The sequence below is a fragment of the Thermobia domestica genome, chromosome 10 (genome assembly GCF_964235325.1).
Source record: "Thermobia domestica chromosome 10, izTheDome1.hap1.1, whole genome shotgun sequence".
In the NCBI taxonomy this organism is placed as follows: Eukaryota; Metazoa; Arthropoda; class Insecta; order Zygentoma; family Lepismatidae; genus Thermobia; species Thermobia domestica.
This window is the reverse complement of record NC_137463.1, coordinates 173,123,847-173,149,614: the sequence shown is the minus strand read 5'-3', so window position 1 is coordinate 173,149,614 and position 25,768 is coordinate 173,123,847. Positions and strand designations below refer to the sequence as shown.

Sequence of the window (25,768 nt, the reverse complement as noted above, 5' to 3'; positions counted from 1 at the left end):
CAAAACTGAGTCATCATAGGCACTTTTCGAAGCCTGATTTTGATGTTATCGTCTCGAAGACAAAAGGTCAATCAACGTAGTCTGGCCTGCACAACTATTAAACATCAAACCGTGACTTTATAATTGTGAGAAAGAAAAAAGGTAAAAAAGAATCTGTCTGGCTCGGAATATGTTGAAAAGTATATCCAAGAGAAGTTCCACTATGGAAAATCCCGAGTCCCTTGACCTTGATATTAAGATAATTACACGTTTGACTCTGTCCTGGTTTTCCTTTGTTTATTTTTATTTACGCTTTCGTTCTTTCCTTCTGGAGCATTCCTCGTCTTTTCTCCTTTGATAACTTGTTTATCAAAAGTATTATCACTCTCTTATGTTGTACCACCCTTGTTACGTCACAGCAGAACAGTAATTCGGTTGCGTGTTTCAGAGGCAGTAACTTGCTCATATATATATATATATATTTTTTTTTCCCTCACAAGTGAAGGTGCTAAAGGATGCTTTTGTGTTACAGTTGTTAAAAAGCTATGAATTAAAAAGGAACCACAAAACGATCGCGTGAAATCAAGTTCAATCTTGATTGCTACTTGAACCTCTTTAGGTAGTTGTTTATTCTCATTGCATTATTTTAGTCTTAAAATATTTCAATTGACATTAACCTGGTAATAGAAAGCCTGAAGGGGCTATTAAACATTCTTGAGGAATAGAAAGCAACGCATATCACATGTGAGTTAACAGAATTAAATATCATCCAACTATTGAAGAAAAATAAATCGATTTTTTTTTCAAAATTGAATAATAATTTGGGATCGTACACTTGCGAGTGAAGCTTAGTGTGCAATCACAGTTCTAACACAAATGTAAGATGGAAAATTTGGTATTTTAGTATTCATTGGTGTTTGTGATGTTAGGGTACTGAACTGCACAATGACCATACCACGAAATGACAGACATCGTGTCCACATGGTCATGGTGGATCCTACAGGATTGTCCACATTTGAAATCGATATTAGTGAACGGTAATGGTGCAGACTTTTGTACGTTGATAGTTAGATTCCGTCTGCGAACGCTGAACTACTACTGCTATTGATGTCTTTGCGTTGGCTTTCATGAATTACAAGGCCTCAGACTGCAATGAATGCACGAGTATTGTCGCTTGCTTGTTGATTTGCAGTCGAGTGTATTTTTTAACAAGTCCCTCTTTAACCTGTCATATACTAATGGCTACATACATGTTAGATACTACCATGGTGAGCATAATATGCATGTAATATCTATCATGTGTGATAGCATGGAGTGTCAGTGGATACAACACACAATCACGGATCTGCTCATTGAAGGCAACCTCTCATCAGTGACCGCTACATCCTCCACGGGAAACCAGAGAACCATGTTATATCCTTGCTTCACTCAATGAAGGATGCCATATTTAAATAGCACAATGCCTGCCCCTTGTATTCCAGAAAGGTGCAGAAACCTGTAGCAAACTGTATCCTTCTACGGATCACTATTCGAAAAACAAACAGGATATCTATCCAAAAAATATAACCTACGTTTTATTCCTAACATAATCCAAGATCCCCGAATAACAGTGCAGAAGAAGAAATGTTTCGACATTATAATTAAAGACCGCTAGCGGTCAGGTCACTTGATCACTGGATTCGATTCTCAATTCTGAAAAGAACCAATCACAGTTGGGTATATAATTATGTGACGTACATCATTTACTATGATACAGACCATATGAAATAATCTCAAGTCTAATGAAATGACCATACATAGAAATATATTAGTATGTCAACATTGAACCAATTTTAATTATAAAGAATTAAAAATAAGTAGTAGGAGTATAGGTTGGGAAGTGCAAAAACGGCGGCACTTATCTAAAATGTTCAATTCACAGTAAACTCCGACACAAAAGTTTAATAATAATATACCTAGGCAGGAGACTCATAACGTCACAAACTCTGCTTATTTTGTTTGCATGGTTGCATAGAAGTCATTCATTGCACATGTGTGGGATATGATTGGTTCAAACCTTGTTTATGACATAGCAAACATTGTCGATGCCTTGTGGACTCGCATACGAGCAGCGATTAATCAGGAACGTATCTAAAACCTGTTAGATTTGATGTCAAGGTGTCTGATTCTTAAACATTGATTTTCCACACCATATTGATTTACCAAGGTTAGAAGTGTTGTTGCACAATTTTAAGATTGGAATGATTTCTGTATTGTCGTAACTATTCTGTGGTATAAATTTCTCTCTACTCAGACACGTCTTTGTTGGTATTGTAATTTTCAAAAAGAGCAGATAAAATCTTTAGTTTCATTTCCAAATTTTTTTCCATGTAGGATCCATCCCTAGAAGTACACTTATATAGTAGAGGAAATATACCCAACCGGCTATTGACGAACCCTTTGGATCTTAGAACCATTCGTAGGGAGTGAAATTAAAATATGGACTCATTTAAGAAGAAAATATGCATATCAAAGAGTGATCGAAGAGTAGTGAGGACATAGCAAACCAATGTTATTTGAGAATACTGCTCATTTTATTTTATTTTATTTTTTTACAAATTATCTACACATAGTCATTAAAAAAATTGCCTTTCATTTGATTTTTGATTTTTTATGTCCAGGACTGACCTTTAATTGCTAATTAAACAGTATTTATTATGCCCAATGAATTGATTTAGAAGTTCGATTATGCATAACTCAAAAATCCAAAATCTGTACATTTTTTTCACTTGCTAATAAAACAGATCAAGGTCTATAACCATACCAAGTTTGATTCCAACTGGATAAATTCGGTGAATGGATTTTTGTTTTCGAAAGTACAACACAAAATTTGACAGCCCGTAACTGGGAACCGTAATACTGTAGAACGCAATACGACGGCAGTTTTTCTGCAATCTCCGTTATGCTACCAGAAGAGAACCACAGAGAGGTTGAAACGCTGATTAGCCAAATTTGCTCATTCGAGATTGGATATTCGCCATGCTGAAAGACAGACTCTGGTGTTCAGCTAAATTGTCGAGTGCAATCGGAGTTCCCGCCAAGGTTGCATTACAATATGTAATCCAATTTCTCCAGGCTCCTGCTGAGTTCCCAGAAATTCCAAGATAAGGCAATTCAGAAACCATATTCTACCCCTTTCACAAACCAAGTAATCATGAATTCATCAAGGTCATCATTCACCACAGACTTCAGCCTTTGACTACTCTAGTCATGTAGGACTGTAAGTCTTTGTTTAGTGCTTTCTGTAGCGCTTGTACACACAACAATCACTTAAAGTTCCCAAATCGAATTACCTCATATAGTCCAACCTTGGAGGGAGTATTTCACATATTTATGTAGCAGGTCAGGGTTTACCATCATTTCTAATTTGATTCCGATCGGATGTATACACATATATGGCTTTTGTTTTCGAAAATATGATTCAAAATTTGACCGTACTTTACTCGGGATCCAAAGGACTGCACAACATAATATTTCACATGATTATATAGAAGGTCAAATTCTGCTATCTACCAAGCCAAGTTTGATTCGGATCGAACCAGTTCGATGTATGGGTTTGTGTTTTCGAAAATATGATGCAAAATATTATCGTTGCAATTCGGGAACCAAAATACCTGTATATAAAATTTCACAAACTCATACAGCAGGTCAAGGTCTACTATTAAGGCCAATTCGATCTCAAGCGGATAAGTTATATATGTATGAACGTACGTATATATATATATATATATATATATATATATATATATATATATATATATATATATACAGAGGTGGCTCTAGGAAATTTGCCGCCCCGCAATAGCATTATTTACCGCCCCTTTATTCACAAAAACAAATGTTAAAAGCCACATTTTTTGGTATGCTACCTCATCATAAACGACAAAGAGCAGGAAAAATGCACTCGCACTCAGAAAGGCCTAAACACTACAAATACAATATCGTTGCATCTGTATTTTTTTCGTTAAATAACAATTTATTATGTTAGTGGAAGATAAAGCAAACACACCTGAAGAGGAAACATGATATCCTTTTTATAGAATTCAGTATCAAGCTTCAATCTCAATATATCAGTTTGAAATTCCGGTGTAATTAGCTCTTTTATCTTTCTTTTTTTAAATTTTTCTTCTACAACAGTTAAATTAAAAAAAAAAACTTGTTTCCACCTTCAATGATAGGGAACTTGTTTGTGACAAAGATGTGACTAGTGTTCATATCTAAACTGTGGTAACTAACTAAATGGAACAGGTGTTCGCTACTGTTTGAGAATTGAGTTCTCGTATTTCACAATAGTCAAGCAATTCATACTGAGATTTGTTTGACCATTTGCTTTAGCCTTATCCATGTAACGTTAAACCAATGCGACCTAAACATGATTTATGAATGTAGTATTCAAATAGAAGGTCATGTTGTTAAATTTAACTACCATCATCATGGAGTCTGTTTCCAACAAGAAATATTTTATTTTAAAACAGTTATGACAGATTTTGCCGCCCCTCGAAACTTGTCGCCCCGTGTAAATACATGTGTTGCGCATATGGTAGAGCTGGTCCTGTAGACATACACATGGGTTTCTGTTTTCAAGGGTATGACGCAAAATTTGACTTTTTATAACTCGGGAATCAAAATCATGCACAACACAATATTTCACACGTCTGTACAAGTCAAGGTCTTCAACCGTATCAACTTTGTTACCGATCGGGGAAGTTTGGATGAACTTGATGTATAATGTCCTCGATTTTCCAGAAGAGAAAATAACAAATGGAGGGTGAAAGATAAAAGTACATTAAACAACAGTGGAGAAAATTGAACTTAATTGGAAGATTGTCGGATGTCATTATCAAGAATCGTGATGACCACCGGGGATTATACACTGAAAAGAAATACCATTTACATTATTTTTATTTTGTGTGTGACAATTTAGAAAATCTGATTTCCTTTGCAGTATCTTTGTGAGAGATAATGGGAATTTCTGTTCTGGTTTGATCATACGTTTGTGATTCGAAGTTTCCTCTGATTCTTCCCGTGGAAACGACGTCAAAAGAACTACAAAGTTCAGCTTAAGTTGGTATCTTAATATTGTGAATCCACACCGAAAATTGAATTTGCGAACCTTTAGTTACAAAGTGAGAGCATGAATACTTACTTGAGTATGTGTAGAAAAACCGGGAACTTCAAGAAGATAAAACAGTCGCCACCTTTTTGTATTACTGAATGTTTGTGATTTACATTTAAACATATAAATAATGAAAGAGTGTAATGTTAATCATTTTAATTATCTAATGAAAACAGGGCATTATTCAGATTTAGTATTTAGGTAGTAAATTTTAACAGTAACGTATATTGGAATAATGTTTCGGAAAATTTAATTAAATTTATGGGACTAGTTGAATTTAACTTATAATTTGATATTGAAGTCATCAATTTTTTGGTTGGATTAGCAATACTTCAGAACATTTGGACCGCTTGGATTCCAAGTGGCGTAACTCTAAACTGAAAAACAGAAAGGAGTGAAATTTGAAATTCAATATCTCATGTAAAATGTTTTTTTCTTTAATTATTGGAACCAAAAACACAATTATGGAACTTACTATGATTATGATAGTGATTATGATTATAACAGTGATATAGAATAGCACAATTAAGATAGTGAATAACGTTCTCTTGATAGGATTGACATAAAATGTTTTGAATCACATGAGGAGTTCAGGCAAACTCCTGTGTTTTTGTTTATTTTGCTTTTTAATCAGTTTTAATATTACTGTATCAAGTCTTCGCTTAATACATGCACCTAAAAATACTTGTCTTTCTCTATAAAGTATATTTATCTTCAAAGTTTTAATCATTTTATACTGCGTTTTAATCATTTTATAGTCCGAAAGAAGTCAAACATATTTAGACCTTGTTCTATATTTTGAAATGGCACATCAGCAATAAAATAAAATAATAAAAGGAGTGCAATTAAGGTTACCTTAAAAAATCGGGAATCAAATTTTCTGAAGATTATAAGTGGATGAAGGTTTCAATTTTCTTCAAGAAATTATTTTATGGTAACAACCAGATATCAGCCACTCGGCCTACTTGAAAACATAAACTTTCTTACATCTCGTTTTACTATCAAATTTAAATTATAGATTTCACGAGGGGTTCAGACTAACCTTTAAGTTTTTGTTTATTTTGCTTCTTTATCAATTTTAATGTTACTGTATCAAGTTCCAACTTGGTAGATGCACTTAAAAATATTTTTCTTTCTTTATCAAGTATATTTATCTCCAAACCTCAAAACTCCTATTCTTCACGAAAATTCTTGCCTCTCATTTCATCCCTTACATAGACTCTTTTTTCTTTCTCTCATATCATCTCAACTAATACTTCCTAAAATCCTTTGCTCCTATTCTAATTTAATTTCTCTTGCCTTACAAATTCTTGTCCCTTGCCTCACCTCACTTCGTGCGTGTTGCGAACCCTTGTTCCTCATCTCACCTCAACTCATACGTTTCATAAACACCCTTATTTCTAATCAAGGGCACAACCACACGGGGCATCCATCAAGTCTCGAGCCCCTAAAACTTTGTAATTCGGCATACATTTGTATACTTTCTTAATAAAAATATACTTGCTTAGCAGAGAAATGATTGGTATAACCTAAAGACATTATCTCTCACTTCATCTCTAACCTTCCTTTTATTATAAAAGCAGTCTAGTTCTATTATTTTTTTCTGAGAGTATAGCTGACAATACCTGACAATTACTTATAGTCATTTCGGATATAGAATAACACCAGATCAATACTACATACACGTAGCGTCTTGTAGTATTGGACGTCTTATTGAACCCGTCACAACAAATGTTTCTGAGTACACGCCTACTAAACTAATCATATTCATCTTGTAGGATCTTCTCCTCTCACCTTGCCTGTCTCTCTTAAGTTCTTGTTCCTTCTCTTCCTTCACCTCATCCTTCTTGCAAATTTCTTTTCCTCATTTCAAATAACCCACATAGATAAGGGTGAGAAAATATAAAGTGAAAGTATAGAGGTAGTATAAGGTTAACGAAATTTAAAGTGCCTACTCAGAATTACAGCTACATGATACAAGTCTTTTGATTAACCCTCATATTGACCCCAAGGGACACATATTTCTTAAATAATTTCTTTGTATTTTGTTTTCGGTTACTGATTAGTTTAGTATTCCTCGACCTAGTTTAGTTCTTTACATAACACAAAAATTAAAAGTTAATTATTTTAAATAACGTTGTTAATTAAAAAGGTAACACATCAGAACTTGGGGTCATATTGACCCCAATGTCTAATATATATTTTCTATTATTATGTTTTACTTTAATGATGTTTGCGGTTACTCACTATATTTGTATTCCTCGACCTAGTCTAGTTCCTTATATATAATCCAAATATTAAAAAAATAATTACTTTAAGTAACGTTGTTAAATAAAGTGGTAACACATCAGACCTTAGGGTCATATTGAGTTCATAAACACAGAAAACACACTGCCTAATAACAACTCGACGAATCGAGAGTCATTTGTAATTACCAAGGTAGTATTAAGGTCCTTGTAGAAAGTTTCTGAAAATTACAAAATGCGCCTTTTTAACCAAGTTTTAATAAATATGTATTAAAAACACTCTATGTTAAATTGGAAGAGCAACATTTTGCTTCATAAATTTTCAGCACGATTTGAAAGACAAAGCAAAATCATATATTTTTTTCATTTTAATTTGTTTTGTTTCATTATAAAATAATATTCCTCTTGCCGCCAGAAACTACCAATATTTAGTTGTTTTTTTTTTTTAAAAAAACTAGCGATAGCGTTTAAATCATGTAAGTAGACTACTAGGTTCACACTAAACAATTATTCTACAAATTTTAGAAGAAAAAATATACACAAGATGCACTAAACATTCGTTTAGATAGTTTTTGAGTTCATTACCTAGTAACATTTAAATTATATTTTTTAAGAAAGTAAAATCATCCTAAGTTTTATCAGTGTATTTACCATTCAAATAAGAAATTTCCAAGTTTTGAAACTCATTAAACATTATCTATGATTTCTTGGATATTGTATATGAATATATATATAAGTGAATTATTATAAACGCTAAAATAATTATAAATATTACTACTACAAGAGATTACTTCTTCTACTAAGAAGTAGTTCGTTATATCCAGAACTTTAAAAAAGAATTTTATACAACTGAAAAGTGTTTAGTATGATGCATTTTATAGTTTTAGAAAAAATATTTTATTGTTTTATAGACTATCCAACATATATCAACTTTCAGTAACTACTAAAATACTAAAACAAAGTACCTTTTGAAAACTTAAGTGATTTTAATGTTGGCCTTTATCATTTTCTGGTTTGCCTAGCAGACCGAAGGCAAATTGTTTATGGAAGTTAACTTTCTTACTTTTAAGTTTAAAAGGAGGAGTTACATTAAAAAAAAAAAAGTTAAATGTGCAAGTTCCAAGTCACACTGTTTGGTGTAATTGAAAAAAATGACTTTAAAAGACTCCTTTCCATGAGATATGGCAGTGATGCATCAGGTGAGCGATGCAGTCAGTAGTAAGCAAAGACAAACCGCCAGTGGGTCCAGTCAGTCACTTAACTTTACAACCTCTCTTTTTCTGGGGTCGTGACCGTATCCACGTGTTTCGCACATTTTTGCATCAACGGAGCCGTTCTTCGTGACATTACTGTAAGATATTCTACAAGTTGGCTGTGTTCTTGATACACTTTTTTTTTTTACTTTTTATTTTTCTAACTTTTCTTCTTCTTGCGGTAAAACAGGATAGTTTTTTTTCGATCTGTAATAGCAGTCACCGTTCTTAGGTTACGCATTTTGTGTATAGTATGGACTTTTTTGTTCGATTTCGGTGTGGATGAATGAATGAAGTCAATTGATCAGCTATGTTCTGTGTTTTTATGTAAAACCGCAAACCGCAACTGATAAAAAACTAAATAAAAATAAGAAATGTGTTGCATTAGACCGAACCTTCCACTCTATCAAGAAACATTACTTTGAGTATATATTAATTTAATGTAAAATATCAATTTGTGAAATAATGAATATATTGTGTTTAAAATTTTAAGCTTCATCGGCTAAATTTTACTTCGTGATACTATGTTATTTTGAGCAGAAAGACTATAAGCCATAGACATATAATTTAATACGCGAACTAAGTCAACTTTTATCAAAATAAAGCTTTGAATAAGGAACAAATCAAGCATGTAATTAGTGACTTAAACCTAATTTAATCTTATCATCATCATCATAGATATTCTGCCATTATTGGCAGGTCACTTGCCGCAACTAAAAAGTTTCCACGTACCACGCTCTTCAGCTAACCTCTTCGTCTTAGCGTGCAATTTTTCTGTTTTAATACCGTCTATCAACTGTATTTTTTCGCTCTTCGTTCTTTTTCCTTCTGCCACATCCTCTAGCACGTCGCATTAATTTTATGATAATACAAAAAGAAATGATTACTACTCACGTCAATGGATAATTCATATATTATTTATTTATTTAACAATCACCAGATAGAGCTCAGAGGCCATTTTATACTGGATATCTAACAACAACAACAATGGAAAGGATTTGGAAGGTATCGGCCAGGGTGTGTTTTTAGGTACCATCCCGGCATTTGCCTGGTAGGACTGAGGAAAACCCTGAAACCCCCAGTCAAGATGGTCGGCAATGGGAATCAAACCCACGACCTCCCGAATGCGAAGTCAACGCTCTACTACTTGAGCTACTTTGCTCGGTTATATCTATCAAATAATAGAAACAACCATGATTTTTCAATATGCAAAGAAGGTTAAGAGCAAAATATTAATTCTTTCATTCCTAAAATAATTTTTATAGCATCTGCTTAGTAGCTTACTTAAATTCACAGCTTGTTTTTTTATATTTTTAAGTTTAACTGTCATGCCCTTTAGGCTTAGAAAATGAAAGATGAGTGAAAATAAACATATATCGTTAATACTTATCGAAATTGGTTCAGTAGTGATTGCACAAGTATTAAAGATATTTGTAATCACACAAAACTATGAACTTTTGAAAAATGAAATGAAATCTTTAAGTTTTACGTCCCACGGTTATGCCGGTTAGGCTAAAGGAGACGGTGATTATGAGAGATGAGTGAAATGGTGGAATGAAGAAAGTGGGAGGAAACGGGAGAACCCCGAGAAAACCCACGAGCACGGTGTTTGTCCACCACAAAGTTCACTTGGCGGGGGCTATGAACTTTTGAGCTGCAATACATACCGAAATCGAAAAAAATGGTTATATAGAGAAAGCTCGTAGAGATTCACTTTTTAGTTTGAATACTATAATATCAAGGTATAAAAAATGTGTTTAAGCTGCAAAATGTAAATATATATATATATATATATATATATATATATTATTTTTATTTGCGTTATTTTGCTGATTGCTGCTTCTTAAATATTCAATTTGCGAATTAATTAGGAACTTCACTATCAGATATCTCAGTTCTTTATTTTTACTCTCCTTCCGGCCAACCTTCAAGTTGTAGGCCACATAATTGATTACATCTCTGATTTCAGATGTTTTACAGCTATATTCATCAGGAGGTGTTTTGTAAAACAATTCATTTTTAGAAATCGGTACCTTACTATTCTATGCACCATTTTTGACATTATTATTTGTATATCGGGTTATTGTTCCTGTTGAAAACACAAATATACTTTAAAATAAATACAGCAATGAGTGTGTTACGTTATAAATAGAATGAAAGTTATATAATATTGTTGAATACATGTGCACTTGAAGTCACTTTAACTCTTCCCATATTCAAGAAGTGAAAAATTGCGACAACGTTGTTATTATGTGAATAATAAAACCACCAGAAAATTCAATCGTTGAAGCAAAGTACTTAAGTTGTTCTCAGCGATGTGGTATGTGTATAAATTGTTTTCATATTTCATCCTTCATGATGATACTACTACAATGTAGAACATTCAAAAATAATTTTACAATAATAATAATAATAATAATAATAATAATAATAATAATAATAATAATAATAACACCACCAATAATAATAATAATAATAATAATAATAATAATAATAATAATAATAATAATAATAATAATAATCTGTTGGAATGTGGTTGTTACATGGTAGTGTTTTAAACTGAAACAGTTATAAAGCTTATTTCAAAAATGTATGAAAGTTTGTTTTTACCTGAGTTATGAATGTATAACATGAAAAAATATATTAATTTTATTCAATCAAGTTTTATTTACTTTTAATTTTGTAATAAACACAAAAGGGATTTATGAAGAACGCATGCATTCTCCAGTAAAAATTTTGTTTATCTTAAGAATTAATGGTCTTAAAATGAACTTATCTCTATTGAAGTTCATTGAAGGTTACATAAGATTTTTATTTTTTTTATTGGTTGTTTTTTAGTTTAGCACCCCTTTCAGCAGTGAGGTTGTATGAGACGTGGACCTACACTTTAACATGGAATCCAAACCACATGAGTTGGAAATCAAACCTGGGTCTCGTACGTCAAATGCACGTACACTAACTGCTTAGCCTCGAGGAAACTCATAAATCATAACATTTATAATGTTACCTAGCTTCCTGTAAAGACAAATACCTTTGTGTGTTCTAGAATTGTTGTACACTCATATAGGCATAGTAAAACGCCTAGGTTGGCCATCTTTCTAACTTAGTCTTAGTTTTGTTGAATCTGTTTTTCTGCAAGACACACACATCTTATTATTCTGTAAGTTGGCAACTTATCTTTGAACTTGAAAACATTGAAACAACGTTTGCTCTATACTATTACTATTTAGCGTAGTTCTCCTTAGACACTTGAAATTTCGGCAGTATACGTGGACAAGGGGGGGGGAGAGAACTTGTTTATTCTAAGAAGCTCCTCCAAGAACACAGGAGGCGATGGTAATGTTTAATGCTTTTTATGTCTGGTACAGGCGAATGTTAAATATTTTCATTGATACTCTTTCTTTAATGCAAGAAATATAGTACTATAATACAGAAGGATTTATTGAGCTATCTTGAGACGGCTTTTGTTGTCATCACATCTTAGCAATTTTATCTTTTGGGGAAGTTGTAGAAAATTTATAACAAATATTGAACCGATTCATATTTAAAATTAAAGAGAAGAAGGAAACAAAAATAATAGCGTAAGTTCTTGCTGATCAAAACCCATTAGTACCATGATTGTAATTGTTTGTAAATCCACAAATAAGAACCGCCTATGGTGTTTCGTTATTAATTTGGGTGAGATAGTATGGATGTTTTAAATATTTCCTTAAACTGATGACCTTATCGGCATCTATTGTCATAGCCCGAATCAATCAATAAAGAATATGCTTTAGTGTTTTGTAGGTATTGAAATTTCCTTTAAATCATAGTTTATGAATACCAAATTTACATATTTATTATATGCAGTGATTTTATATTGAAAAACTTCAGTTTATTAAGTATTATTTGTAACATATCAACTAATTAGTAGGCCTAGGTAATAATTACTAAAGTGACTAAATTGGAAATATGCGCAGTACAATTAGTAATAGCTTCTGCCTGAAAATTCAATTAATTTTCACCAGCTAAGTTGAGCAATTTTCAAAGGAGCTGATGTGATGTCCAACATAGACACGTTTCCTGTAGATCTACGTTTGATATAGGTTTGGTACTGGTAAGTGGTATTAAACTCCAAATAAAAGAGTATTATCCGCTTATAAAATGCATTGTTTTAGCTATTGTTTTCGGAACACGGATAAAATAATAACCAATGTCTCTGTGTGCGTTAAATGTATACGAGGATGACAAAGATCCTGATCCTTCATGCTACATAGAAATTGAAACCTAAATTATTTTCTTACTTCAAATTTTTACTAGATTCAATAATTTAGCATTAATTTGGATTTCAGAATTAATATTGCATAACTTTTGCATATAGGTGTTACATTATCGAAGGTTTATGCTATTATAAAAATTTTTATAAAACTTAGAGTAAATAGGATAATGATTTATCTACCTTGATTAATTTTTAGAATCAGTAAAAACGAATTACATGCTTTTAATAATTACTTACAGAAATGAAATTAAAATATAGACGAACAACTTAATACTAGAAACATTACTGAGTTTCCTTCTGAAATTACGAATCACTTCTATTTGTAGGCTACTTAACGGTGTGATATACGTGCGCCATCTTTGTTTTTAACCCATTCATTTACGTGAAAAGTTATTTTTTTTTTATCTTTTCCTTGAAAGGAACCAGTAGCAAATCTAGAAGGTAAAAACTGAGGGCCAGCCACAACCCTGACTATGGTAGATATTTCGTGAGTTTATTACAAACTTTCAAAAATATATTGCAAAATGACAGCTAAAAATTATTTTTGTTGATCAAAAACTAGGAGGACTTGGCCCTTCCGGCCCCAGGCTAGATCCGCCACATAAAGGAACTGGAATTTTAATGGTTTGATTTTAGTAATTTCGCCATCGTATCTATTTAAATGTTCCTTGCTTCGTGAAAATTAAATGCAATAAAATTTAATTTTAATATCTAATAATGAAATTTAATTTTAGTATAAATATTAAATTTAAAAATGTTCATTTTGAGAAAGCCAGAGAGAGATTTAACTATACTCGAAGAAGTCAGTAAAATCATGTAATTCAAGTCATTTAAAAAAAAACAGAAAATGGACTCTCTGTATAAATCAATAGGTTAAACATCAAAGAACATGGCTAATTACTAGCCAGAACAAAGTCCTTCGATGACTGTGCTTGAGCATTTAGTTTTCTAAGACGACAATGATGATATAGCGTGAGGCTCCTGGGCAAGTCGTGTTTTCGTGTATTGTTAACCAGGGATTCACTCTTACTATTAATCAATGGCCTGCAGGTTCCTTTCTATGCTATACAAAAGGCCAAAAGAAAGGGAGACACAAGGAGACCTCTAATCAAAAGCATTGCCTGTCGGAAAATACATGGGATGCCATAATCACGATCTTTCTACGTGACGGCTCTAAGAAATCCTTCACAACTAATGAAGCTTTGGCCTAGGTCACCTTCTGTTATTCTCATTATGCAACATATAGTGTTCTTCTTTAGTATCGGCGATTGACTGATATCCAGCGATGTTAGAGGTCTATTAACAGGCGCTAAAAAGGAGAAAAAAAAGTTGCTGAATCTCTGTCAAGTGCTCTTAACAAGTGTGTATTGTATGGCTACTTAGAACTCTTACCAAACATGCCAATTCATTGGCCACTATTATCACAACCGACAGCAAAAATTGTTGACTTTAATTTAGTTCTTCCTAGGCGGTCAGCTGATATGTGCAGAAACTCATTCTCTGAAATTAACGAGCGATTTTTGTAGTTGAAAAGATGTTGAAGTTGTAACAGAATTGGCATAGATCAGTTATACTTTTCAGCGCTGTAGAATATTTTCGTATCTTTATTTTGTAGCCAATTAATTTATATAGGGGATTATTGTTTTGACGTTTTTCAAAAAAAAAAAAAAAAAAAAAAAAGAAAAAAAAAAGAAACGAATCTTCGATAAACACTATAAGTTAAAATTGTGATTAATTCTTATGGTGGACAAACATCGTATGCGTGTATTTTCTCCGGACTTTCCTGTTTATTCCCACATCATTCATTCCACGATTTCATTTATTATCATAATCGCGAACTCCCTTAGCCTCAGAGTATAATTATACAACGCGAAACTAAAATCAAATATAGAAAAGACAGAAGATCATATCCAGAAGCTTGTAGTTCAAATAGGTGGTATTAGTGGCATCCCGTGCATGTCTTGCAGAGATAAAGTGGCCGATGACAATATGCACGCGCGCAAAAATGTCCGCAGATGAACGGTGTAAGAATAATAGACCATCAATGGTTAACAGTTTCCTATCCGTGTAGGAAGACCAGTTCCTATGTGTGAAATTCATCCTTTGAAATTGACGAGCGATTATAGTAGTTGAAAAGATGTTGAAATTGTATCAGAATTGAGATAGATAGTTAGGCTATAAGCTTACTATGACTTTTAGCAAAAACATGTCAAGTACAAAATTAAACTACATTAAATTTCCTAAGAAAATATTTTTGTACATTTTCTTTTGTAGGATCAATAGGTTAGAAGATGTTGGCAGAGAAGTGTGTATTATGATATGAGATAAAGATGTTCTGAGTAATAAGTGTGATGCAAGTGAAAAGGAATATGCCGAACATTGAAAAACTGCCAAAGAGAACAGCAGAATAAAATTGCTAAAAGCTACAACACGAGACCAAGACGCGACATCTCGTTGTCGGATCCTAATTCCACGTATTTATGTCTGTATATTATTACAATGTAATTTGGTACAACGTGCAAATTATGATAAAGTGTTTATTATATGTACCAAAAAGGTACCTATTAGTTTCAGTATTTACACGGCGAGCCATTAAGAAGAAATTTGATAGGAAGTAATATATCATGTTAATGTTTCTCTATGTTTTAAACAATTTAAAATTATCAATGAATTATAACAGCAATGCACACACACACACACACACACACACACACAGAGAGAGAGAGAGAGAGAGAGAGAGAGTTACATATTGCATAAACGATTTATTTTCATTTTATCGTTTCTAAATACAATCATTTCAAATGTACAGCCTACTACAACTAAAGATATAAAAACGAGTACAACATTACATACTCTATTGTTTTCTCCCATCCTTTTCTGCTGTATTTATAGGCTACAGGTTTACCTGTCAAGGGCTCATAGAAGGACTGAGCAATGTGCTATCCTTTCGAATTAGTTCATGATTTACTTTTTTTAGCGCTCTTATACTCAATCTGTCTGGTTCGCCTTTGGTGCAAACTGTCCCGGGTTCGACTCGGGCACTCGGTCAAAAATTGTAAAACACCTTTTTAGGCCAGCCACCCTGAATAAGGTTTTCCTCATTCACACCAGGCAAATGCTGGAGTGGTACCTAAAATATATGTTCTAGGCCGCTACTTAACATCTCCAATCCTTTCTTCCTTCCCTTTCCCCGGATAGTATGCTCGCCGAGGGACGTCATCCTTCGAACGTGACGGACTAGATAGCCATAGACGTCGAAGCCCAGAAGTCTAAATCCTTAATCTGTCTGGTACGATTACACTGGAAATTCCAATCTTATTGCCGCAATTTTATTAACATTGGTGAAATCCTCCGGGTTTGTGGTCTTCGGGAGAAAAAGCTCCCTCAGGCAGCATTTTACGCTCATTGATGATCTCTGAACTCTGATCAAAAAACTGGGGTGCATCATCACTCAACAGGCAAGGAAACTCGAGTTTGAGTACCAGGCACCTGGATTGAAAACAGCAAAAATGAACTTTCGACAATCGTCGTCGGTTTGCTCGTTTGGTATTGCTCAACACATAATCATAAACAACGTCTTCTTTGCCGCCAAGACCTTCATTCTTGAAATACCATGTTATATGTATAGTAAGACTGGGAGGCGATAATTCATTACAGACTGTTCGAGTGCAATCAAAAAATCAATGCGGAGCTTAACGTTCAATTGCTACACCGATTCAACGAAGCTATTCAGCAGAAAAGACCGAATAAGTGAAATGACGTTAGAACACTACAGCCATGGGCGTCTCTAGCTTGATAAAATTGAGGGACACGGGGGGGACTAGAATGCTAGTAGGTCCTAAATAAATTTACGTCAAAATTATGAATGAATGTGAATTCGCTTGAATTATGAGCCTACAGGATCCTTATACTAGCTTTAACAATACAATGGATAAAATAAACATGACGTATTCGCGCCAGTAGCTATTTGTTGTTCATTTGTTTCCACTGGGTTCCGAAGTCGTGAGATGCATATGGAACTTACAGTTGTTAAGTTTTGCATTGTCTTATATTGTAATGAAAGAGAGAATTGAAATTTTTCTTCAAGTTTCTTAATGAGGCAAATTTAAAGACCAAATAGATAAAAAATTTGCATGAAAATAAAGAGAAACATATACCAGCCTATGTTTTCTGTACGTAGCAGATGTATTGTTTGGAACCTAATATTAGTTTTAGATTCTTGCATTTAGGTGTAGCGTAAAGTGATAAAATCACTTAACCCATCCATTCACCATAATTTTCTTCCATTACTGCCACAAAATTAAGTTTACAAACAATATGGTTCATACGTAATTTCTTCACCTTGACATAGGAGTACTATACTTTTATACTATTCTTAAGATACTTTTAATACTATTCATTAATCTGTTTTTTCTCTTCCTTCTTTGTTTTCCTTCTCCCATGCCTTCTACTTTTCTACATGTCATTCGGAATATAATTTCTTCTGCAGCAATGTATTCATTTATTTTTAATTACTTACTCTTGTAACCCATTATTAGCAATGCAACTCGTGGGTTCATTGTTTCAAGTTTTACGTTCATCTCGAAATACAAAATTCGAGAACTCGAGTATTTCGTGTTGTCTTCTTGTAATGCAACGTTATTGCTTCTTACAATGAAATACTCTTCATCCGAGTTCTTTCTTTAACTCTTCATTCAGTGACTGATACCGTATGCTTCTCATAATAATCTTCCCAATATTCTTAAAGATGTGTCACCATTTTCTCCTTCGTTTCTATTAAAAATTCACATTTCATAACTACGTTATAAAAACTACCAAGGCATTGCAATAGGTACCTATTTTACTGCCTTGCTCAGATTCAAGAACTATCCTGCCGCGATTCAAGAACTCGAATGGTAAATGCAGCCTCATCTTTCATAACTGGTTGGATGAATTCTTTCAGCAAAAACTGAGAGAGTGCATTCGCTGAAGCATCAAAAAACTTATTGAACGATGAAAGAATAAAGAATAACGGGGAGTATATTGTTGATTAATTTGTTGTAGTTTGTTTGTTTATGGTAAATTAGAAAACAAAGATATTCCTCAACCTAATAAATACAAGAGTGAGTCATAAGTTTTGAGGAGTGAGTCATAAGTATTACTAGGAATATCCTCATAAGATATTCCTCAACCTGATAAATACAAGAGTGAGTCATAAGTTTTGCAATAAGGCATATATATGTCGTTTGTGGCGTGTATGTCATGTAAACAAGCAGTTTAAGCCATCGGCAAATATGTGTATATTGATACTGGTAGCTTGTGCCTTAAAGGTTTGGCAGTGGTGCATTTCGTGTGTGATTTGACAGCAGCGAAGATAAAGATGTATCAGAGTATAATTTGGGAACTTCTGCTTCACGAGTTCGACTTGGTCATCATGCAGTTTGCAAACAAACCGAAACTTCTAGTACCAAAAGTGAGGATGTAGTTGATTGTAACACATCAACCAGGTGATTTAAGAAATTAAGCTTGCGTTGCAAGAACCTAACGACAAAAAACGTGGGTATTTTTCCAGAACTCTTGCCAAACACGGTATTCAAGGTGATGATTTGCGTCTGGGAGGATATAATTTATTTGACGTTCCCGATGACCGAATCCCATAAATGCAACCTATATTTCTAACAGCTGGAGGAGGATATATGGTATTGTGTGACAAAACAAACCTATATGGGCGGATAGAAAACAAATGCTTCTACGGCACAAACAATATAAAACCCCTGGAACAACTCAGAATATACTTCATGAACTTGTAGGAATTAATTCCACACCCAGTACATAATCTGGAATTCGCAGCATTGGATTACTACTTGTTCCGATCCATGGCTCACTTCCTGCGCTTGCAATGTTTTAACAACCAAGAAGGGGTGGTAGTTGAGGTGCAGACGTTTCTCACCTTGAAGAAATAGTATCGGGTTGTTTCATACGTACATTACGATGGCTCAACAATTAATTGAGTGTTACGCAGGTTTCGCTGTAACTTGATGTATAATATATGTAAATGGCCAAACTATTGCAGGACTTTCGACTTATCCTTGTATGCGAACTAAAAGCTTTAATGTTTAAGCTTAGTACTGGTTTGAAATGTGCTCTAACTTACTACTGGATTGAAATTACCGGTATTATAATCAATTTAAGTTTTAGACTTTTTTTTATGTATAATAAGTACTGTATCTTGCCGAAAGTACCCAAGTTCTTTAATAATCTTAACAAAAATACAAAATTTTGAAAATTAATATGAAGATACTTCTGGAACTGGTTCAATCTGGCTTGCCTTCCAGTTCTTTTTATTATTACTTATTTTTTTGATGTGGGCCTATAATTCGCCATTTTTACTCGAAATTCATTTATACTTCAATTATCTACAATACATTGTGAGCTCCTATTCGTCTGGAACCATCTTTCTTATAAAGATATGTTCCATATAAATGTAACAAATTCCATATTGAACAGACTAGTTGAAACGGAAGTTACTACTTTGATCTATTAGAGCACCATAAATAAAACCTATTGTCATGCAGTAAAGGCCTGTTATTGAGACTTCGGCTTTGACCTTGTAAATTCAACAGCAAGTGCGATGTCCTCTAATGGTAATTGTACTATTAGTGTTAGTGTAATATATAGTCAATATGACGCAATGGAAGAGGGAATCGGAATAAACTTAAGAAAAGAAAAAGATAGAAGTGTGTTTGCAATCTCATGCTACAACAATTGAATGCATATATTATCTGTAATACATCAAAGTCTTCCAATGCGGCAAGCTAACTTTTTTGATTTACTCTTTTCCCGTCTTTAACATCCTTCCGTGTCTGGAATATACAATTGGCCTCAATACGTTAATAATAGTGTACATAATGTAACGATGCTATTTTCTGTTATTTTAAACACACAACTGCTTCTTCATCGACGAAGTGACACAGCGACCCTGTCTGCAATAAACAAACTTAGTAACGAAACTGGTCGAATGCAATACCTGAAAGCGTTTCGCGGAGTATTGAATAATTGCAGCTCTAGCAATGAAAAAGTATTTTTAAAAAGGGAGTGCATGTGCTAAGAAGTGTATTGCATGCAAACCATGCAGAAATCACGTGACTACTGCTAGATGAATGTCTTCCAATGTCCCATTTAATGTTATAATGATTGGTCTACATTCAGCAGTTGTTCAAAATGAAATTGTCTTTGAAATGATTCGTATAAAAAATTCGTTATAATGATATCATTATTTTTACATTATAGAACCTAATTTATGAAAGAAGACGAAGAATAAACTTGTTGCAACATTTAGAACTGTTGTAGTAGAATCGTCCGTTTTCTCTCAAGAGAACGCCGCCTCATTAGTTCAGTGGGTTCTTTGAAATTCCACCCACATTACTCTTTCTCAACATTCAGAATTGGTCTGCTTCTTCTAAAGTTTCGTTAACCGGTGAACTTAATATTAGCAGCTAGTGACATGTAAAATAAGGACAACATTTCTCGCCACTACTTATTAAATTATTATAAAAACTCTCCGTATGGTAACGTTATGAGCAAGTCTGCAAGTCTATATTTGCTGTGCAATTAATTGGACGCAGAATTTCAATGACATTCTATCACACACAAATATGGATCTAAGTATGCCGGTCTTGAACATAAACCTAGGAGCTCAAATCAGGTCCGGTCTCATAAATTATGAATCCTATTTAAACATCTATTAGAGATGCGCCATTGTTTTAACGAATAACTCTAATTTTATTAAATCAGATCTATATAAATTTTCTAATTTTATTAAAAGCATCCTGTAGATGCATGTTTCAAGTTTGGCTTGGGGGAAGGCGAAGCTCTCCATATATATTAAGTAGATCTTCACGTTTCCCATTCGTATATTAGTATACTATTGATTAATACATATATCAAGCTCATGCTCAGTCAATTGCTTCTTCGACTCCTCCCCTACAAATTATCTCCTTGGTTTTTAGATAACAGTTGAAGGTGGTTTTATTTTAGTACTGATTCATGGTAGTTACTAAAATTCAAATAGAATTACTTGAAATCAAACATAAATTAATTAAGTAAAAAAAATCAATTTATGTTGATGTTAAAATTTAGCTTAGAGCTCTTCCTACTTTCAAAAGACCTACTGCAACTCAGGCTTTCCTAATCGTTCAATTCAGACTCCTTTATGGCCAATCTTAGCTGAATTTGCCTGGTTCCCGTTGATGTAGACTTACCCAATAAAGATTGATGAAAAGTTACTGTACCGTTATATTGGAATTGTGTCTTTTTTTGACCTGGTAATTTCTTTGATAATTACCTCCAGCTAGAAAAGTCCAATCTCTATTCAGTCAAATTTGATGTAACATGCACAACGACAAACCCTTACAAGAATTGAGCCAACTAAATGTTAGAAAATATCCTATAAATCCCATGGCTGAATTATGTAACTTACATTCGATTATTTGTTTCTTAAGTTCCACGTATCAAAATCATTAAATTTAGGTGAATAAAAACTGAAATAGTCTGGAATGAACCTGGTAACAAGCACAACCAAGTTATGCATGTTAATTATTCGACTATGAAAAAAAAACTGGAAAGCTGTTAATCGGAGTCATAATAATATGATATGCGGCCAAACAGTCCAGCAAATGTAATGACGAATTTTAAATCCAAGAATTCGGATTCTATTCTGAAATATGTTGTAATTCGGTGAAAGTAATCGAGTTTCGAAGAGACAATGTGCTGAACAAAAGAATTGCAGAACATGTAGCTTGTAGCACATTAAGAACAAGACCTATTTAAGTCTCTGGACTGCTTATGAGAACATATCCTTTGTAATTAGATGTGCTCTTTATACTAATAAGCATGAGAACAATCTTAAACGCTCTCGCCATCAAAAGACATTGTTTACAGTATAGCAATCTCTGTGAGTGATATAATGAGCAGCAGATGCTATTAAGAGAAAGACAGTTGTAGGTCAAATGTCACAATATTTAGATCAGGACATTTTAAGCGACACATACGAAGTGTATAGCTTGACATCTTTTACTTGGCATTGCTATTTCTGATTAGCAACGCAGTTCATTTTTTTAAAAAAAGAACATGTCTTTCTTTACAATTCTAAGATCAAAATGAGAGTAAGGTTATAAAATGTCCAGAGCCAAATACTAATAGATGATTAATGTTAATATTGTTTGTTCTTATATACTTTCGAGTGTCAAGAAAAAATGAGTTAGTGATATCAATTCTAATTAAAGAATTAGAGAATCCTAATTTCATTTTGAATATCTATCTTTCCCTAATGCAAAAAAAAAAAAAAAAAAAAAAAAAAATAGATGTCCGTCCAGGGGCAAGTCCACCCTGTTCGTACCTCTCCTTCAAAACTTCCTAACTGAACATACATCAGTACACTTTCTCAATAAACCTATACTCATTTAACAGGGAAATGATTGCTGTAACATGAAAATTTGATCTTACACTTCATCTGCACTCTTTCTCTTATAAAAACATTCTAGTTCTATCATTTTTACTAAAAATATAGGTGGAAGTATTTTCCACTTACTTACTGTCTCTTCGGGCGCAGAATAATACCCATTCAATACCATATAGACGTAGTGGCTTGTACTATTGCTCCCCCTCCCCGTCAACAGTTTGGACCCCTCCCAATAAAAATTTCTTGGTGCGCCTGTGTCCGTTCTTCTGTTCGCTCATTCGTATGTTTGTATGAACAGGCCACATCGCTCAATACACCAAGACCAAATTACAACTGCAGGTTTTCGTTACATTCTTCAGGGGAAGGAGGTTCGAATCCCATCAATTCCTCAAAATAAGATTGGTTTAGTACAGGGTGAATATAGAAAACTACAATTTTCTTAAACATAACTTTCGCTCTTCCTTCTGGTTAAATGGGTAGCTCATGAACCTTTGGTGCACGGAATCTTGGATTCGATTCTCAGTAGGAAAGGTTTGAAATTTGAACACATTACAGTAGATTGGATTATACTTCAAACTAGGTTAACGTCTCATATAGTTTGGTAGTGAAAAGGAACGCTAAACTCCAACGAGCCAATCAATCAAACACAACTTTAACAACTTTGTGCTCATATTTGACAAATCTATATTACATGAATACAATTCACATAATTAACATAATTATATCATATAGTAAGGCATAATTCACTTTTATCACAACACTTCGGAAAGGTGGCTTTTGTTCTGCTAATTTTATGAACAGCAACTTTAATGAAATCATTTATATTTCATAAATAAACTATTAATTTCCAACTCTAAAAATTGGCATAATCAATTTACCTTTTAAAAATATTCAGAATTAGTTCTGAGGATAATGCTTTCTGGGAGACTTTTACGAAATGGCTACAATAATTTTCTCCATATTTCATAAAGGACCCCGCTCAGAGCTTATGGAAATCTGGTTTCCGTTAAATTGCCTGGTATTGCAGTATGTTATGTATTTTGGTCCCCTGATCAAAAGTCTCAATGAGCACGAAGCCCGAAAATCCACGTTTTTGAGATATGCACTGATTATTATAGTCACTTAAAGGCATACGTTCCCTCGTAGACTGAAAATAATAATTAGATCGACAGTTTATCTATGAAGTATGAACGAGTTTCACTAAGTTATACTAGGGTTTCTTGGGACGCTGATTCCGAATCCAAGGTCAATTAACCTCCCTCACGTCAGGTTCAAGGTCATTTGAAGGTCAAATCGAGAGGAAACGTTGCAAAAATCTGAACAAAAAGTACATAAATGTTTCTTGAGTCGCTGGATCCGATTATGTCATTCTCTTGAACAGTTAAGATCATTTCTAGGTCATTGCAGAGTCATTTCAAGGCCCAACTTGAAAAACCGCCCAACTTGAAAAACTTTTGATCAGGGGACCAAATTACAGAACATACTGCAATACCAACCAGTTTAACGGAAACCGGATTTCCATAAGCTCTGAGCGGGGTCCTTTATGGTAACGCATTAATTGTTTTCTAAGTTGTATTTAACTCACACTAGTTTTGCGTTATACAGGTGTTTGTGAAGCATATGTAACACACCTTTCTTTACACTGGAGCCATATGCTCCGTAAGCTAGTTTCATTCGTCTCAATGTGAAAGTAAATTTTTGCAATTCATGCATATTTTAAAGTGTTTATTGGAACAATGCTCACATATATGAGAATATTGAAATCGTGTATCTATTTAATGTAGTGTGCGTATTATTTGTTTTTGCCAAATTTTGAATTATTATGCATACAAAGAAGAAGAAAAGACTTCACACACGTTAATCAGCGTTAACATCGGTAATTTATGTCTAGAAGCAATTCATGAGGAGCGAAACAATACATTGATGATTCAACTGGAAATATATCAAATAATGCTCTTCATTGTATTTCTTCTAGTGTAAAGAATGAAAATATAAAATCTCACAACTTTAGAGCTGCTAATTTTTTTAGATTAATAGATCTTGTTTAAAACGCCCTACAAAATACGACTTAAATTAATTGGAGAAGCACGTAAAATTTGACTAAACAACTATTTACGTGCGATGAAGCAGGATATGACTATCTCCCATTAAAGGAAAAAAAAGACAGCAAAAGAAAAAACAATAACCATCCGACAAAATTTAATACAACTGGTCCCATTAAAAATAACTGTAGTGAAGAAAATATATACATTTACGGATAATGTATAACATTGCTGTATGAAAAGAACGCAATTGCGCTCTATCTTTATGATTCAATTACTGAAAAACTACATAATAGGAAATATAAACGTTATTAAACGTGAATTTCTTGTCCTGTAAGCCGCCCCTGCTTTTCAAGAAGTTTAGGAAATTGACATGTCTCAGATAATGTCCTTCTGCCTTCACATATCTCCAATATTTATCATGAAGTAGTCCCAAATTCCGGCCCATCAAGATAAAAATATACAATCTTATGTTAGGTAGATTTATACAAATGATATTAATGGCAACATTGATGGAAGACTTACATTATTTCCTATCGAATTCCGTTACATAAATATAAAACAAACAGAAAAAAGCTACCTGTCAGCAAAAATGTAGCAAATATCTTGTCCCACTATTCGCTAAATTCCAAAAACGTTTCCCAAGGCCACAGCCATAACAGGTTTTTCACTGATTACCTGTCTTCGTTAGGTTGTTTCTACTTCCACTATGTTTTTTGATAGTATATATATATACTTGAAACTACACATATGTATTAATGCATAAAAAATACCTATACGTATTTTCTCCTTTACCGACATAGATCGTTATCTTAACAATATTTGATGAAAGATTCGACCTAAATTACTAATAGTTTACTACATCTATATTTAGAGAACGCGCAATATTGGCGAAATGTGTTCACACGAATTTAATTAAAATGTAGTATTTTTACAATTATTTTATGATTATTTAAAGTAATAACATTTTTCTTTTACAGTTTTATACGAAAAGTTTTACTATAGGTTATTTAAAATGTCCCTGTTTTTTTGACATAACATTGAATCTATAATGCTATAGTTCATTAACTGACTGATATCACTGTTTTGGTATTTAAGGTAGATTGTTTACTAAATCTATCAAAAATCATAGTTTCTTAATGCAAAACATGAGCAATATTGAATTCGTGCAGAGAATTCGGTATTAATGCTTAAGAATAAGTAATATTTTTTCTAATAAAATGTAATCTTCAACTGTATTGAATAGTTTGTAATGATTTATTTCCTTTACTCATAATACAATGTTTAATTTCTATAAAATTGAAATAAGTTTTGATCTTTTAAATCTATGAACTCGAGTTGAGATCATTTGAAACGTAACGCGGCTCAATTCAATCTTAATTATTTACATACAATA

General features: G+C 33.2%; 1 protein-coding gene across 1 annotated transcript in view; it reads right to left on the bottom strand.

Annotated features, from left to right (window-relative positions):
- LOC145662845 (carboxypeptidase B-like) overlaps positions 1–25,768 on the bottom strand; it is a 448,585-nt gene that overhangs the window by 382,521 nt on the left and 40,296 nt on the right. The gene's annotated exons all lie outside the window — the stretch shown is intronic.